Here is a 7,056-nt window from a genome sequence, read left to right on the forward strand (position 1 = left end):
AAAAAGGAAAAAATTTCATAAAAAGGAAAAGAAAAATATTATTTTATCGGACAAAAATAAAAAAGAGAATAGCAAAATGAAAAGGCAACCAACCAAATCCCCTACCTTTCTCATTTATTTTATTATCTTATATTATTTATTTATTTTATTTGTTCTAATTAATTGAAAATGTGTATTTTTGGGTAGGAAATTGATCGTTCTCGTTGAAAATTCAAACATTTTATATTTTCTTATTATATACAATTATTTATAACTTCTATAATTTTTTAAAATAATAATTTATTAATTAATATAAATAATAATTTAATTAAATGCAATTAATTTATAAAATTAATTATTTTTTTAAAGATCTGTTTTTTTTGGTGAAAAATTTATCTTTTTGGTTAGAAGTTCAACTAGTCGTTTAAAATACATCATTTTTGTTAAAATTCATCTGTATGGTCAAAACATCATCCTTTCAGTTGATAAATCATGAAGATTTTAGAAAACAATTTTAATTTATATTTTTAGTTTGAAATTGAAGAGTTTTTTTTTTAAATTCGTTATTATATCAGTTGAAAATTAATTTTTTGTTTACTGAAAATGTACTATTTCACCTTTGCTTTAGAATATAAAAATTTCCTTTTCAGTTGAAAATTCGAATTTCTTGGTAGAAAATTAATCTTTTTGGTTCAAAGTTTATCATTTTAGCCGAGAATTAATTTTCGTCTTTTTTTATAGAAAATTAATCTTTTTAGTTTATTAGATTATCAGTTAAAAACATTTTTTTTTACTTGGAAATTTAACTATTTGATTAAAAATAAATGCATTTTCTCAAACTCTAATTTTTGGTTGTAAAAAGTTAATCTTCGTAGTTGAAAATTCATCTTTTTTGTTTAAAATTTGTCTTTTTTGGTAGAAAATTAATCTCCTTGGCTAAAAATTCATCTTTATGGTTAAAAATTCAACTTTTGGGTTGAAAGTTGATATATTTTGTTGAAGATTCGACTTTTTCGCTAGAAAATTAATCTCTTTGATTTAATTACAACTTTGTTGTTAAAAGTTAAATTATTAATTTGTCTTTTTGGATGGAAAATTTATCTTTCTGGTTGAAAATTCATACAGCTTGTTAAAGATTTGTCTTCTTTGTAAAAAATTGTTCTTTTTGGCTAGAAGTTTAACCTTTTTATTACGTTGAAAATTTCTTATATTTGTTTTAAAATTCCTGTATTTGATTGGAAATTCATATTTGTGCGAGAATATTTAAGTTTTTTGGTGACTTATTCCTTTTTTTGGTTAAAAAATCCCTTAAAAATTAAAATATTTGGTTCAAAATTCATGTTTTTGTTTAATAATTCATTTATTTTGGTGGAAAATTCATCTCATTGTTTGAAAATTGACCATTTTAGTCAACAATTATTTTTATCTTAGCTAGAATTTTTTTTTTTAACTGAAAATGTAACTGTTCGACGTTTTGTCGAAAAGTTATCTTTTTTATATAAATTTAATCTTCTTGGTTCAAAATTATTCTATTTTTTCGAAGATTTACTTTGCTTTGATTGAAAGTTAGGTTTTTTTACTAAAAATTTAATTACTCTATTTTTAATTAAATTTTTTTCTGGTTTATGTGAAAATTGTACTATTTGTTGAAAGTCCATCCTTTTTTGGTAGAAGAGTACTCTTATTAGTTAAAGGTTCAACTTTTTGGTTCAAAATTCATTTCTGTCGTTGACAATTTATTTTCTAACTGAAAATTGAGATAAATCATTTTTTTTTTATAAAATTGGTCTTTTTAGTCCAAAATTTATGTATTTTGTTGAAAATGAATTTTTTAGTTGTACAGTTAGCAGTTTAGTTGACCTTAGTTACCTTTTTTGATAGACGCATATAATCTTTTTTGTTAAAAAACTTTTAGTTTAGTAGAAAATTTAACTATTCTATAACTGCTAATTGAACTATTCTAGTTTTGGTTTCTAAATTCATCCTTGTTAGTTAATAATTTATATATTTTATTAAAATTGTATATTTTTTGATAAAAAATTCATCTTTAGGGTTAAAAATTGAATTATTTTGTTGAGAATTCATTTTTAAGTCGAAAATTGATTGTTTTAACTAAAAATTGAATTCTTATATTTTTGGTTAAAAATTGATCTTTTTTAGATGACAATTCATGCACTGTGTTGCAAATGAGTATTTTTTTGATATAAAATTAATCTTTTGGGTTGAAAATTCAACTAACCATTTAAATGCATATTTTTGACTGAAGATTAATCATTTTAGATAAAAATTAATTTCTTAGGTTCAAAATTTATCTTTTTTATTTGAAAACTCAACTTAAAAGTGTTACGTATTTAAGAACAAATTTTTGTTCATTGGTTTTATACCTATAGTGGTATAATTAGAAGCATTTAAAAATAGGGATATTGTAGCAACCCTGGAGAAAGCACTTTTTAATGCAAATAATATATGTTTTCAATTACTTTAACTTCTTTTATCATTTAAATTAAGCGTCTTTCCAAATTTAAAGCAATACAATTCCCCGCGAAATTTAAATAATGTAATTATTATTAATAAATATCTAGCATATTCTTAAGCAAATTCTTAGGCTGTTAAAAATTTCTCCGAGTACTTAACTCTTAGAACACTATCAAAAATTCAAAACATTATCAAACACTATCGAACTTTAATTTTTGGTTGTAAAAAATTAATCTTCGTGGTTGAAAATTCATCTTATTTGTTTACAATTCGTCTTTTTTTGGTAGAAAATTAATCTTCTTGGTTCCCAATAGTCGTATATCTTTCAGCGGACGCATTGAACGTGAACGCGTATCAAACTTTTGCGCTCATTATGAGGACTTCTGGTTCTTGTGTGAGTTTGTGTCTCAACTCTACCTAGAGGATTTAGAATTGAAGAATTATCTGATAACACAGATAATAATCCTCACTGTATTATACAAATTTGAGATCAATTAGCTGAGAATGAAGATGGTTTTCTTGTAATTGGGAGCATCCTTAACTTGGGGCATCATGGTGCACGATCTCGCGGAGAATGAACATCACAAAGTGGTCTAACGAGAGGAGAGCCCATACTTTCTCCAGTAGAGAGTCCTCTTTTCCTCCCTCACGTCCCATTCTCAGAATTTCATTTCACCACGATGACTGCATGACGCCGCCATTCGCATAACACGATTACGTGTGCGACGGCATTATCTAACGCTCAAGAATTCGGAACTGGTGAGGACTAAAGATGTGACCATTCTTAAAACCAGCATCCAGATTCTAATCTTATATAATCTTCTTCTTACGACTTTATTTTTTCAATTCAGTATAGACATTCAAGGTTGTTTCCTTAAAAAAAAACCCTGTATGATCCTCGTAATTGGATAACAAAAACCTAGAACATAACCACATGATCTATAGGTCTAAACACGTGCCTACCTTTATCTGAATGGAAATGAATCTGCGTATATTAATTGAGTTGCGTAAAATCTGTCCATGCCTATTGATTGTATTTGAAACGAAGATCGCGAGGGAGATGAAGTGCAGGAAAATGAAAAATTCATAGTCCTCCCACGTGGCGACTCAACTCTACTTCGCACCGTTGCATTGCGAAAGGTGTCTAGGCTTGCAAAACTGTTTGTTGTCGTAACCAAGAGCCAAAGTCAAGGCCAAGGCGAGAACACTTATGCAACTCGTGCCACCATCGCGCAATGTACTCTGCTTTAAGCCAATTCCTAAGTTGTATAATCCAAAGGAGATCTTTCAATAATTTCAAAACATTGAAAATGCATTGTTAGAAATAGTATCAATCATAAGGACTACGAAATGCACTTACGCATTGCTATTATATGAAATGTGTTATCCTATTAAACATTTGTCTAAGCGATATATCTCTAAAATGTTGTCGTTTAGCAATACACTATGTATAACTGATTTACCCGAACTTTGTTTTGTTTAAAACTTTGTTTTGTAATTCGCTCGGGCCTGCGCGCCTGTCTTCATAAACAATAAAAATCGGATGGTCAAAACAAACATTATGTATGGCTGTATCTATACAAGCGATAAAATATAATGAATCTAATTATAAATATTGTTGTACCACCAATTCATTTCTATGAGTGTGTAGGCATGTTCCTAAAAGATGCTAAACAATGTTTTAGTGGCATAGTAGCATCATACGAAACTACTTCTCCACCTTAAGTTTTCCTTTTCTTACGAGGACCTATGCTTTTCTTTCAAGCATGTACTTCCCAAAGGGTCTTTCATTTTCAGAACAATGGTTTGTCAGTCGCTTCTTCTTGAAGCTGAATCATGGGATCGCTGTAGTTAAGTTCGATCAAAACAAACCAGGTTATCATTTCTTACATCATGCCAATGAATTCAAGTAATAACTTCAATCCTTAAAGATAAGTTCCTGATTCCTAAATGATAAGTTAGTATAAGTAATGATAGCTTGATTTGAGAGTAATGAGCTTCCTTAGTTTCTGCATGTTAGTTTTAAGTTCCCTGGTTGCACTTTTAGTGTTTTGTTTTGTATTGTAGATAAGATTGTTGGACAGCAGAGAGAGAAGAGATAGGCAAATACCCTATTTTCTAGGAACGAAGCAAGTGGAGAACGGTGTTATTGCCTGGAGACATGCGCCAATGCCAGTTCGCCACTGACCATAACCGTTTAACGGCCACCAGTTACGACCATATGGACGAATCATGTCGTACGACAGAGTCCATCGAAAGCATTCGTACACCTGTTCACTCTGTGAAGCCATCCTCAGAATTTCCAGTCAATCCCCAGGAGTTATCTCAGCCCTTGACCCCATTTCTTACCCAATCTGAGAAAAGGCATTTAAACAGTCTTCGCTAAAATATGATTTGTAACATCATTTAGACTCTTAGATAATCCAGATTACAGATTTCGTCTAAGCTTTTTCCTCAGAACCGTTTTTCTCTTTGGGACTATTAGTCTCGGAAGCCCAAATTGTTTTTTTTTCTTCACTTCCTTGAGTTCACTGCCATTGTCAGTTCCGGTGGTTGCTACTGCTGTGGTTTCGTCATAGAAACGAATTACCTAATTGGTGTTGATTTCACTGCTTTGCTTCATACGCTTCAGTTTAGTAATCTAAAGATTTTCTAAAGAATCTTCTTCCTTCCCGCATCGAAAAGTCGTGAACCTAATCTCGAATCAAATCTCACGTTGTGCAGTTCCCGAGCGACTTAGACTAACAAATTCCGTAAGTTTTTTTTCTTTTTGCGAATGTTTACAATTTACATCGCCTATAACAGAAGTCGTGACGCGATTTCATGCACAGGGTTTCCTAGTAGCTTGTCTTGAACTTACGCGCATTCCCATCGTAAAAACTTGCCGAGACACGGGAACCGAGTGTTTCGAGTACTTAGAAAGAGTTCAAAGACGAGCTTCTCTTCTGAAAAATAAGTGTTATGGGGAAAGTCGTTTTAAGTTTTGTTTTGTTCCAACTTCAATTTTGGGAATTCGATCCTTTCATGGAAGTCTTTTTTTACTGAATGATTCTGAGATGACCTTTCCAAATCCGAGCCTTCAAGAAGGTAGGGAGGAAGGCGAGAGGAACGAGTTTGATACTAGATGATCAAGAATCAGAGGTCGTTGAACCTGGACAACAACGAGACAAGGAGTAGACCGAGCCGCGGGAACCGTGAAGTTTTCAAGGCAATTGCTTTTACCCGTCTCGACCAAGTTTCTTGGTAGCCAACTTCCAAGTCTCAATACCGCTAGAGTGAACAAGTTTGTTCATTAGAGTTGATAAGATATACTAAAAATTATGTTAAGAAAGCAATAGGTAAAGCACACAAGACAGATGAGAGTGGAAAGGATGGATTTATTTTGCATGATAGTGTTCTAATTTCTTTCATTTAGTTTATTTCTTGCTTGATCTTCTGATATTGCAAACATGCAATAACGGTAATTGCCGTACAGGTGTTCAAGTGTTTGTAATCAAACGAAAAGTGACTCACCGAGAGTGATCCGATCAAGAGAGAATGCGAACAAGCGCTTTAATAGAGAGCAAAATGGGAAAAAGATTAAAGGAGAAAATGAAGATGGCCTTCAGTTTAAAGGATTTTTTTGCATTTTGAAATAGATTTTAAAGTTTTATTTACCTTCGTTTTCCCTGAAATGTTTTGTTATGGGGATTTGTGAAAGAACATCATTGATGAGGCAGATGAAGATAAAAATGAAGAAATAAGAAAAACTAAGCTAATAAGGGCCAAATCCAAAAAAAATTTAATGGAAAAGCTCAGTTTTCGTTTATAAGTGAAAACAACTACTTTTAATAACTTTTTGAAAATTTAATATCAGTCACTTTTTTAAAAACGTTCCAGAAAGTGTTTCCACCACATATTTTCTCACATCCTGAATTTCCCATAAGAATACTTTCGGAAAAACACATTTATTGTAAATTACATCCGAAACGTGAACATGTATAGTGAAGTATTGATAATATTTTTAAGATCCGATGAAATTCCCTTAATTATTAATTTTTTTGACGAAAAAGGTCAGAAACTCGTACTTTCTTGCTAGTTTTCCAACAAATTCAACAGTTTAGCCTTAATTTTAGTTTTTTCAAAGCTTTTTTAAAATTATTTAAACAGTTTTTGACTGTTTAAATAATGTACGATCTTAAATTGCCACGAGTTAATTGTATTTTCCTAAATAGTTTGCCTAATTTATGAATATGAAAAGTGCATTTTTTAAATTTTTTGCTTTTTTATTATTTAAACAATTTTTAATGGCTTAATTGCAACTTTTGAGAGGGAAAATCCATAGAAATAAATTTTTTTTTTCAATAGGTCTCATTATTTTCTACAAATTCTCAGATGTTTTAACCTACTGCTAGTTGTTGAAACAATTTTTAAAATATTTAAAAATGTTTTTATCTTGTATCGCATATCAATATTTTCTTAATGCTATGGTCTAACTAATTAACGTGAACAGCTATCTCTGATCTTATTCGTTATATAGCATTCAAAAAATAACATTTATTTACGTTATAATAATATGATAATTATTTTAAATAAATACAAATTGTTTAAACAGTTTTCAAC

The sequence above is a fragment of the Belonocnema kinseyi genome, chromosome 5, assembly GCF_010883055.1.
Source record: "Belonocnema kinseyi isolate 2016_QV_RU_SX_M_011 chromosome 5, B_treatae_v1, whole genome shotgun sequence".
NCBI classification, from domain to species: Eukaryota; Metazoa; Arthropoda; class Insecta; order Hymenoptera; family Cynipidae; genus Belonocnema; species Belonocnema kinseyi.